Source organism: Arachis hypogaea, chromosome 19, assembly GCF_003086295.3.
Source record: "Arachis hypogaea cultivar Tifrunner chromosome 19, arahy.Tifrunner.gnm2.J5K5, whole genome shotgun sequence".
Classification (NCBI taxonomy): Eukaryota; Viridiplantae; Streptophyta; class Magnoliopsida; order Fabales; family Fabaceae; genus Arachis; species Arachis hypogaea.
Genome location: NC_092054.1, coordinates 93,792,708 through 93,805,399, shown reverse-complemented (window position 1 = coordinate 93,805,399; position 12,692 = coordinate 93,792,708).

The following is a 12,692-nucleotide window of genomic DNA, read 5'->3' as shown; positions in this document are numbered from 1 at the left end:
AGGCATATCATGGTTGAAGACTTTGAAGGGGATGATCAAGAGATGGATTCAATCATTGATGAATTTTTATCTACATTTGAATCCTCTCCCATTGGACTTGACATAGAGATTAAAGAAGAAGAAGCACAACCTCCCATGCCCTTGGTGAACAATTTAGAAGAAATCGAATTGGAAGAAAGTTACCAAGAGGAAGAGGTTGATATTGAAGAAGCTTGCAAAGAGGTGGAAATTGTCAAAGAAGAGCCCAAGGGAATGGAGCTGGAAATCACCTTGCCAAGGTTGTTGGAGACCTCTCCCCCAAAGCCATCACCATCCATCCCTTCATTCAAGTGGGTAAATCTCTCATCTCTAAGCTTAATTAGCCCGCTTAAATATGTTTTGCTTGAGACGGATGGGCAACTTAGAGCTCTTTGTGGCTATAAGAGTAAAAGGGAGATGTGTAGTAGTTGGCAACACAATCCTAGGTTCATTGTGGTAGGAAGCTCACGGCTGAATTATCATGGTTAGAAGAATACTAAATTGTATGGGTCTAGGAAGCTGTTTGGATGCCTCAGTGAGAATTTCGATTCCTTACCATCCAGTTGGAACAAAGATGGTCAACAAGAAGACGGGTGCAAAAGCAAGGTTTGGGATCTCGGAATTCATTCAACCAATCAACACTCACGGGGCCTTGTCACTTGCTTTAACTTGCTTGAAGGCTTTAGGTAACTAGTGTGGGATCCCGGAGGCTATTGGAATTGCAAACATTGGTGAGAATTCCTGGATGAGTTCAAGCACAAGCCTCTATGACAAGGAGCTCACCAAACGTCCAACTTAAGGACTTAAACCAAAAGTGCTAGGTGGGAGACAACCCACCATGGTATAATCGTTCCTTTTTATTCTTAGTCTTATTTCATTTTATTTTTATTAGTGTTCATTCACAATTTCTGCATATTCATATGCATGCTACATTTTGCATTGTACATAAAAAAAAAAGAAGAAAAAGGATTGACGCGCAAGCGCCTATGACGCGGACGAGTCGTTCATGTATGCGCACCTGGACAGAGAGTTGCGCGAGAGACGTGCGCGAGGGGTGTGTGAAGCACAAGACACCCCACGTGTACGCGTACCTCACGCGTACGCGGCCCCTACAGAAAGTCCAACCCACGCGTAAGCGTCAGCGACGCATACGCGTGGTGATGAAAATCGGCGTAAAGAGCACATTGAACGGAGAGTTGTGCTGCGCTTGCGATGGAACTGAGCTAGAGGCACAAAATGACCCACGTGTACGCGTCCCTGACATGTGCGTGTCATTTCGCTCTCAAGCAACCCATGCGTACGCGTGGGCGACGCTTACGCATCGAATGGCCGTCTCCGTTTTCACGCTCACGCGTGGCCGGCACGCGCGCGTCACGTCCCGTTTTTCATTCGTTTATCCTTTCTTCTCTCTTTTCTCCTTCTTTCTTCCTCCTTTCTTACTTTCTTCTTCATTACTTCTCATCCTTATTCTCTTTCAGTCTATTTTTCCTATTGCATTTGCATACTTTTCTTCCTTGCATTTTAATTTTGTTCATGTTTTTATTTTCTTTTCAAAGTCTATTATTTTTCCATTGGTGTTAAATGTCCTTATTCAACTGTTGCATCTTTTCTTGTATTATTTTGGTGCTTAGTGACTTGTTTTACATTGATTGGGTGATATTATTTATTTGTCAAATGCCAATTTTTATGATACATGTGTTCCTTTTGCATTGACATGAATTTATACTTCCTTTTCCCCATTGTTGCAACTTTTGCACTCTTGATATGCCATTTGCTTTTACTATTTTCTCACTTGTATATTGTAGCTACCATGTAATTGAGACACTCATTATTTGGCATTAACCCACTCATACTTTATTTCTTTTCTTATCTTTAATTATGGGTTACTTTTCTTCTCTTTCCTCTTCTTTCACGCTGGCCACCGAGAAGGAAAGGGAAGAACTTCTCAATGGGGCGACAGACAAGTCCATTTGCACATTCTTTGGAGAAAAAGCGTCAGTTGTAGCATCCCATCCACTTGTACATCTTAGCATGCACCGAGGATGGTGCAATCTTTAAGTGTGGAGTGGTCGATACCAACTTTCGTGGGTTAGTTATTTTCCTTCTCAATACCAATGTTTTATTTTCTTTGTTAGTTCATTGTTGCATTTGCATGATTGATTGCATATTTGTTTGATTTTGTGCATATTTTACCACCACTTGGTTAAGGTAATATTTTCTTTTTCAAGAAACTTTTTATATCATTTCACTAATTTGATTTAAAATTTTTGATAAACTTGTTTGAAGGAATATTATACTGGAACATGGTTTAGAGCTCGAACACACAAAACCTGTGAGATTTTTGAGCTGATTTGAATTGGTTGCATTTTATCAACCAATATTTTATTTTTGGTGTGTGTTGTTCTCTCTAAAATTGTGATCTTTGTCTTGCTTAATTCTATATTTACATGGTTTGATGTATGCATGCACTTATATGATTGAGGCCTTTGTTTCACTGAGCTTACATACCCATATGGCCTTAACCTTTTTCATTATCCATTGCAAACCAATGTTGAGCCTATTTTACCCCTTTGTTCTTTACTTTAGCTCATCACTAACTCTAAGCGGAAAATAATAATGTCCTTAATTTGAATCCTTGATTAGCTTAGACTAGAGAGAGTGCTCATGAATTAAGTGTGGGGAAAGTGGGTTTGGAAATAGTTGGTTTAAGAATTGGGTGTTGTGTATCTTTATGAAAATGTAAAGAAATGTTTATTACATGTTCATGCATTCAATAATTTAATCATATTAATTGGGAAAATATATATATATATATATATATATATATATATATAATAATAATAATAATAATAAATAAATAAATAAATAAAAATATAAAAATAAAACAAAAAAGAGAAAAAGAAAAGAAAAAGAGCAAACAATAAAAAGGGGACAAAATGCCCCAAAGTAAATGATAGCAATGCATAGGAGCTGTACTCAAAATCGAATGCATGAATATGTGGTAAACATAGTAAATGGGTAGTTAGATTTTGTATTGTGATTACATGGATTGTCTTAAGTTAGGTGGAAAAAGTTTAAGTTAATTAAGGATTCAGATTTTAGTCCACTTGACCAAATACATTCCTACCTTGACCTTAACCCCATTACAACCCTTAAAATACCTCTTGATTTGTGTATTTGTGCATTAAATTTTTGTTGATTGGTAGATGAAGAGCAAGCCTTAGAAAGCAAGATTAGTAGAGAATTGAGAGATCGAATCTTAAACACCTGAGCGATTAGAGTGCATACATTTCCGGTAAAGGTTCGATGCTCGACTCTTTGTTCTGGCTTTCACAAGCTATTTTCTTTTGAAAGTTTACTTATACCTAATTTTATGATTTGAATTAGTTAAATCCAGTTCATATTTATTCTTGAAAGATTTATTTACTTTTCACCAAGTAGGTAAAAGCATTTTTGCATTTAGTTGCATTCATATAGATAGGTTGCATTTCATACATTCTACCATTCCCCTTTACTCTTATAGCTTCTCTTGAGCTAAGCACGAGGACATGCTAGTATTTAAGTGTGGGGAGATTTGATGCACCACTATTTTGTGGTACATCTTGTGCTTAATTGAGTGGATTTTATCCACTATTCTCACATTTATTCATGTAATTGCATGTTTTACATTGTCCTTCCTAATTTTGTGCTGTGATTGAAAACATGTTTCATGGGCCCTTAAATTTGCTATGTTTAATCCTCTCTTATCACCATTCGATGCCTTGATATGTGTGTTAATTGATTTTAGGGTTTGTAGGGTACGAATGGCTTAGAGGATGGAAAGGAAGCATGCAAAAGTGGAAGGAATACAAGAAACTGAAGGAATTGCTAAAGTTGTCCAGCCTGACCTCCTGGTACTAAATCGACCATAACTTGAGCTATAGATGTCCAAATGAGGCGGTTCCAGTTGCGTTGGAAAGCAAATATCCGGGGCTTCATAAAGATATATAATTTGTCATAGCTGCTCTAAAGATAGGTGACACGCACGCGTGGATCACGCGTATACGTGACTTGGAAAAAAATCAATCCACGCGTACGCGTGACTTTGCCGCGTGCTGGACATATCAGAAATCGCTAGGGGCGATTTCTAGGCTATTTTTGACCCAGTTTTCGCCCCAGAAAACACAGATTAGAGGCTATAAAGTGGGGAATCCATTCATTCAAAAAGACAACATTCATTATACATAATTTTAGGTTTTAGATGTAGTTTCTAGAGAGAGAGGCTCTCTCCTCTCTCTTAGGTTTTAGGATTAGGATATCTTCATTTTCTTCATTCCAGGTTCAATGTTCCTTTAAATTAGTTTCTCTCTTTTACTTTTATTTGTTCTAATACTTTGGTTTCTCTATTTCACTTGCTAATTACTTATGTTGCCAAATTGGCTTATGAATTCCTATGTTTAATTTGATTTCCTATTTAATACAATACGAGGTATTTCAGATTTATGGTTGTTTTCTTCTATTTATGATATAAATAATTTAGATTTTTCTCCCTTTGCTTTGGTTGAGTAATTGGTGACACTTGAGTTATCAAACTCAGCTGCTGATTGAAAATTAGAATTTGCTGATTAATTTGGATCCCTCTAAAGCTAGTCTTTACACAGGAGTTGACTAGGACTTGAGGAATCAAATTATTTAGTCCACTTGACTTTCCTTTATTTAGTAAGGGTTAACTAAGTGGGAGTAATAAACAATTCTCATCACACCTGATAAGGATAAGTAGGATGAAATTTCCAGTTCTTATACCTTGCAAGGGTTTTCATGATAATTAATTTACTTTCTTGCAATTTACTTTTCTTGTTCCTTATTCAAAAACCCCAAAAAGATAATTTTCCATAACCAATAATAAATCATACTTCCCTGCAATTCCTTGAGAGACGACCCGAGGTTTAAATACTTCGGTTATAAATTTTATTGGGTTTGCTTAAGTGACAACCAAAACTTTTGCACGAAATGATTCTTTGTCGGTCTAGAAGCTATACTTGCAACGAGAATATATTTGTGAAATTCTTTACCGATAAAAAATCCGATTCGTAAAAAAATGGCGCCGTTGCCGGGGAATTGCAAACGTGTGCCTTATTATTGGTTATTGTAAATATTTGCTTTTTCATTTCTTTGTTAGTGTTTCTAGTTTTAGGAGTTTATTTTCATTAATTTCTATTAGTTTTTATTTCTTTTGCTACTACGAATTCTCACCCCTTTGCTTTAAGTTTGGTTCTACTGTTGTTGTAAGGAATGGAAGCTATAATGAGAACAGGCATCAAGATTGGAAGAATCAAAGACGGGGGAAGCCACAAGGATTTGATTAACCCTCTTGGCAACAACCCCCTCCAATGCGCTATAACCAACAACCATTCTATGATGCATACCAAGACAATAGTTATGATGGACCTCTTCATGACAACCAACCTCCACCAAATTACTATGGTCAAGAACCATTCCAGAGTGCATATCAAGACAATAGATACGGTGGACCCCCTTGTAGTTACTAACAAGCCCCACCATATGCTTATGAACCACCTCCCCAACATACCTTTGAACCACCAGACTCACAAGCCCCTTTACACCATTCACCTCCATATGACCCTAACCCATATCTACCATACCAACCACGCTATGAACCGTATGAACTATACATAGAGCCACCCCAATTCTAACCCAATTACTCCCAAGAACTACCACCTCCTTATACACCATCTCTATATCCATCAATCCAAGAGAACTATGATCCTACTTATGATAGCCGAGCGCAACAAGAATCAAAGGATCGTCTCAAGGAGACATTGGATCAATTTTATGCAACCCTTCATCAACTGGAGCAAGCGATAAATCAATTAGGTTCCCGATGTTCGGACATTCAAGGAACCCCATGGCTTCATGTGGAGAATCTAATGAAGAACGTAGCATGAAGGAGACACTAGTAACTCAGGTGGACAGTAAAGAGCATGACTTTGTACTGGAACAAGTGGAGGAAGTCGTAATCATTGAAGAGGAAGAAGTGGTCGATGACTTAGGAGATGCGAAACGTCCATGTCAAAGCCGAGTCATAGAGCCCCCTTCTAAGGAGTTTAAATTTGATGTTGAGGAGGGTGTACAACCTCCAAGGCATATCATGGTTGAAGACCTTGAAGGGGATGATCAAGAGATGGATTCAATCATTGATGAATTCTTATCTACATTTGAATCCTCTCCCATTAGACTTGACATGGAGATTAAAGAAGAAGAAGCACAACCACGCATGCCCTTGGTGAACAATAAAGAAGAGATCGAATTGGAAGAAAGTTACCAAGAGGAAGAGGTTGATATTGAAGAAGCTTGCAAAGAGGTGAAAATTGTCAAAGAAGAGCCCAAGGGAATTGTTCACACCCTGGGTCGAGCTATCCGACCCGGGATGTTCAGTAACCAAGCGAACGACCTCTTCAGGTCAGGCTATCCGACCTCTTCTCAAAGAGCTCGGCCAAATCGACAGGAAAGCCCAGTAAAGGGCCCAAATAGAGGAACACGACCCAAATCCAAAGGCAGTCCAAGCCTATAAAGATAAGGGCAGTTCCCTTAAAGATAAGCTGACCTCACTCAAAGATAAGATAAGATAAGATAAAGATAACCAACTTATCTTATCTAAGAAGGTCACTCTACACCATTATAAATACACTGGAGCACCCAGGTATAACTCATACTCTGATTCTACTAAAAACCTGTTTAATACCCATGCTAACTTAAGCATCGGAGTCTCTTGCAGGTACCCCCCACCCTCCGGTGACGAAGGATCACCAGTGCAGCCAGTCCCACAAGTCAGACACGATAGCTCCGGCCGCCACCCACCAGCCGGACACGTCATCTCCGACCAGCACAGAAGATCCCGTCAGAGATCGACCTACAGTTTCAGGTAACCCTCGGAACATTGGCGCCGTTTGCCGGGGAACTTGGAAGTCATCCCATCACCATGGTGGACGACCATGACAACGACCACGATTCAGATCTAGAGGATAGAACGCCGCACAAAAATGCGGATGCTATACTGAAAGATACCCCAGAATCTAACAGGAACAAAGACTCACCAAATCCGGGAGTGATAGAAGCGCTTCAAGATCGTTTAAAGCAACTTGAAAAAGAAACCCAACATCAACGAGAAGTTGGAAAGGATCTACAAAGAGAGGTAAGGCGACACCGAGAATTAGAAGATAAACTTCTAAAACTCGAAGCCGATCTCAAAGCCAAAGCTACTCGGTCCACCCCTGAGGACAACTCTCGCAAAGATCAAGATCCATTCACTAGGGAGATCATGAAGACCAAAATCCTTAAGGACTTCAAACTTCTGGATATGACTTTATAGGATGGCACTATAGATTCCAACCATCACCTCAGCAATTTCAGAAGTAGAATGTACCTCACCGACGCCTCAGATGCAGTTCGCTGCAAAGCTTTTTCAATAACTCTCACAAAGACAGCAATTAGATGGTTCGACAACCTACCTCCGAAGTCCATCTCAAGCTTTGATGACTTAGCCAAAAAGTTCCTGGCCAGATTCTCCATCCAAAAAGATAAGGCTAAGCACGCCCCCAGTCTATTAAGAATCAAGCAAGGAGATCGGAAAAGTCTTCGCAAGTACATGGAAAGATTCAACAAAATATGCCTAGACATACAAAGCCTACCAACGGAGGCCGCCATCATGGGCCTCATCAATGGCCTACGAGAGGGACCTTTTAGCCAATCCATATAAAAAAATACCCCACATCTCTGGATGAAGTGCAAGAACGAGCGAGAAATACATCAACATGGAAAAAAAATTCTCGACTAGGAGAAACCTCAAAATTCGGATTCCCATACCGAGACAAAGATAAAGAGCCCAAAAAGAAGGAAGATCGACAAGGGGAAAATATTAAAAAATATCATAATTACACCCCTCTTCGGGTGTCTCTTGTGGATGTTTACAAAGAAGTCTGCCACACAGAAAAATACCCAGAGCTCGACCACTCAAAGGCAAAAGAGGGGGAGGAAACCGGAACGAATATTGTGAATACCATCGAATCCGTAGGCATTCCACCAACAAATGCTTTGACTTAAAAAATGTCATAGAAAAATTAGTGAGAAAAGGAAAATTAGATCGGTACCTGGCCACCCGGGACGATGAGCAAAGAAAAAGGAGAACGGACGAGGAGGTTGGATGGACCGAGCGATCACCACGTACACCAGAAAGACATGTTCATATGATACACGGAGGGTTTGCAGGAGGAGGAATCTCCAAATTATCTCGCAAAAGATATCTCAAAGAAGTATATCATGTCGAAGGAAAGGAGGAAGCACCCGACATCCCTGCAATTACGTTTACCAAAGAAGATGCATCCGGTATCATCTCAGGACACGACGATCCCATGGTCATCACCATTATACTGGCAAATGCAAATCTCCATCGCACACTAATAGACCAAGGGAGCTCCACCGACATCTTATTCAAAACTGCCTTCGACAAGCTCGGCTTAGAAGAAAAAGTGCTTAGAGCATATCCAAACAGCCTGATCAGACAGGGAGATACTCCAGTGTAACCACTGGGATACGTCCCACTACACACAACCTTCGGAAAAGGAAACCAATCCAGAACACTCAAGATAGACTACACAGTGGTCGACGTGAGCTTAGCCTACGATGCCTTAATAGGTCGGACAACCTTAAATCAACTCGGCGCAATAGTCTCAACTCCACATCTATGCATGAAAATCCCAACTGCAGAAGGGATAGCTACGATAAAAGCAGATCAAAAGATAGCGCGCCGTTGTTATAACAAAAGTCTAAATCTCAGAGGCAGAGGAGAAGAATTCCACACAATTGAACTTGGTGGAATTCAGAGGCGAGAAGAACTCCGTCCACAACCTGGAGGTGAAGTAGAGAAAGTCCAGATTGGAGACATCTCGAACCAAACAACCAATATTGGCACGATTCTAAGAGGAGACATAAAAGAATCACTCGTACAGTTCTTACGATATAACGTCGATCTCTTTGCATGGAAGGCTGCAGACATGCCAGGCATAGACCCCGAGTTAATATGTCAAAAGCTAGCAGTCTACCCTGGATCTCGACCAGTACAACAGAGGCGTTGAAAGCTCAGACCCGAACGATCTGAAGCTGTGGAAGAGCAGGTACAAGCTTTACTGGAGGCAGGATTCATAAGAGAAGTCAAGTATCCACTATGGTTAGCTAACGTCGTCTTGGTGAAAAAATCAAATGGGAAGTGGTGAATGTGCACCGACTACACTGATCTCAACAAAGCTTGCCCAAAAGATCCTTATCCACTCCCAAGTATCGACGCTCTGGTAGATGCCTCCTCCGGATATAAATACCTCTCATTTATAAATGCATATTCCGGATACAACCAAATCCCAATGTTTCCACCTGATCAAGAAAAAACCTCGTTTCTAACACCAAAAGCAACCTACTGCTACATCGTAATGCCTTTTGGTCTCAAAAACGCGGGAGCTACTTATCAAAGGCTAATGAATAAAGTCTTTCCAGATCATATCGGAAAAATCATGGAAGTCTATGTGGACGACATGTTGATAAAGACACAAAGTGAAGAGACATTATTGCCCGACCTGGTCCAAGTGTTCAACACTATAAGGAAGCATGGTATGCGACTCAATCCTGTAAAATGCACCTTTATAGTAGAAGCTGGCAAGTTCTTAGGTTTTATGCTCACATAAAGAGGAATCGAGGCAAATCCGGATAAATGCCAGGCCATACTCAACATGAAGAGCCCAACGTGTGTCAAAGAGGCACAACAACTCAACGGGAGATTGGCAACCTTGTCCAGATTTCTAGCGGGATCAGCAATAAGATCTCTTCCCTTTTATGCTACTCTAAGGAAAGGAAAGAGGTTCAAATGGACAACGGAGTGCGAACAGGCCTTCCAAGATTTTAAAAGATTCCTAGGACAGCCACCCATCCTATCTCAGCCACGAGAAGGAAAAACACTCATATTATACCTCGCGGTAGGGAGTCGGGCAGTAGCTTCAGCGCTAATTCAAGAAGATGACAGTGGGCAACAACCCGTATACTTCATCAGTAAAGCATTACAAGGATCCGAGCTGAACTACCAAAAAATAGAAAAGTTTGCCTATACTCTCATACTAACATCTCGACGACTTCATCCGTACTTCCAAGCTCACACTATTAAGGTTCGAACCAGCCAGCCCATAAAAGGGATATTGCAGAAAACAGACCTAGCAGGAAAAATATTGCAATGGGCAGTCGAGTTGTCCGAATTCGACCTTCAATACGAAGCTCGGACGGCCATCAAATCACAATACTTGGCCGACTTCATTGCAGAATTTACAGACACCCTGAAAATCCCCACAGAATGGAATCTCTACGTGGACGGCTCCTCAAATAAGACTGAAAGTGGCACAGGTGTGATAATTGAAAGTAATCAAGGAACCCAAATCAAACTCTCACTCAAATTCGTGTTCCCTACCTCAAACAACCAGGCGGAATATGAGGCACTGCTAGCTGGTTTAAAGCTGGCTAAAGAGGTCGGAGCTCAAAGACTCATTATCTTCAGCGACTCACAGGTGATCACGTCACAAATAACGGGGAGCTACCAAGCCAAGGACCCCACTATGAAAAAGTTCCTGGGTAAAACCAGGGAACAGCTCGGACAACTACGGGAATATGAGATCCACCACATACCTCGTGAACAGAATGCCCGAGCTGACGCACTCTCAAAACTAGCCAGCACCAAACCAGGAGGCAACAATAGAAGCCTCATCTAGGAAATACTACATAACCCATCAATCTCGGAAGAGGAAAAAGTCCTAGCCATAACAGGTCTAGATCAAGGATGGATGACTCCTATAATTAACTACCTCAAAACAGAAACAGTTCCTACAGATGAGAAGGAGGCAAAAAGGTTAAAATGGGAGGCACAATACTACACTATCATAAATAATACTCTATACAAAAGAGGAATTTCAATACCATTGTTAAAATGTGTACCGACTTCCAACACGAAGGAAGTTCTAGAAGAAATACACAGTGGCATCTGTGGCAATCATCTCGGAGCACAAGCGATCACCAAAAAAGTACTCCGGGCAGGATTTTATTGGCCAACTCTACAAAAAGAGGCGACAGAGTTCGTAAAGACATGTCCACCATGTCAAAAATATGCCAACTTTCACATCGCCCCGCCAAAGGAGCTCATTAGCGTAACCTCACCTTGGCCATTTGCAAAATGGGGACTCGACCTTCTCGGACCCTTTCCTCAGGGATCGGGACAAGTTAAATTCCTCATAGTAGGGGTAGACTATTTCACAAAGTGGATCGAGGCAGAACCCCTAGCTAACGCCACTGCTCAAAGAAGTCAAAAATTCCTATATAGAAACATTGTCACAAGGTTCGGGGTTCCATACTCCATCACCACAGACAATGGCACCCAATTCACAGATGCAGGCTTCAGAAAATTAGTAGCCGACTTGAACATAAAGCACCAGTTTACTTCCGTCGAACATCCCCAAGCCAATGGACAAGCCGAAGCTGCCAACAAAGTCATATTGGCTGGGCTAAAACAGAGATTACAAGACGCAAAGGGTGCTTGGGCCGAAGAGCTCCCACAAGTCCTATGGGCATATCGAACAACGCCACATTCCACCACAAAGGAATCACCCTTCCGATTAGCATACGGAATGGAGGCAATGATCCCAGTGGAGATCGAGGAAGGGTCGCCTAGAGTGGTCCATTACAATAAAGAAGCCAACTCCCAACTTCAAAGGGAAGAGCTCGACCTACTTCCTGAAATCCAAGAAAGAGCTCGGATCAGGGAAGAAGCACTAAAACGTCGAATGGCTTCCAGATATAATCAAAAGGTAGTACCAAGAGATTTTGCTGAAGATGATCTCATCCTAATCCGAAATGATATCGGAACAACTCGACCTGGAGAAGGAAAGCTGGCAGCAAACTGGAAAGGACCCTACTGAGTCGTAGAAGTACTTGGGAAGGGCTACTACAGACTGTCCGAACTCGAGGGGCGAGAGCTTCCCAGGTCATGGCACGCCTGCAACCTAAGAAGGTACTATAGCTAGGAATGGTAACGGATCTCAGCATAGGGTGTACTCTTTTTCCTGAAAAGGTTTTTTAACAAGGCACCAAGTTGAGATCCACAAATTATCCGACTTAAAAGGATAAAAACTCCATATGTGCATATTTGTATTTTATTTTAAATAAAATATGTTAGATGTTCTACAAGTTTTCAAGAGGCATTAATCTGAAACATTCATCACACGATTATAAAGCAACAGATCGGCAGAAAGTGAAAAACAAGGATTGAACTCACCTTCTACAAATCGGCAAAGATGAAAACAGAATAATGCAAGAAGTTATCGAAAGTGATCCAGAAAAAGGACCTGACGAGGTCTTAATGGATTGCTAAATATTAACTTAAAGACTGGCCGACGTTAAGAAGTCGGACCAAGTCAACCCAAGTTATAAGTAAACCTTGGAAAGATGTCTGGCCAACCCTATAAAAGAGGATTACTTTAACTTAGAAGGGCTCAACATGACGAAGTCGGCCCAAAACATAAAATTTATAAAAGTAATCCCTGAAAGAGACCTGAACAAGGTCTAAGAAAGAGGATTACAAAAATAACTTAGAA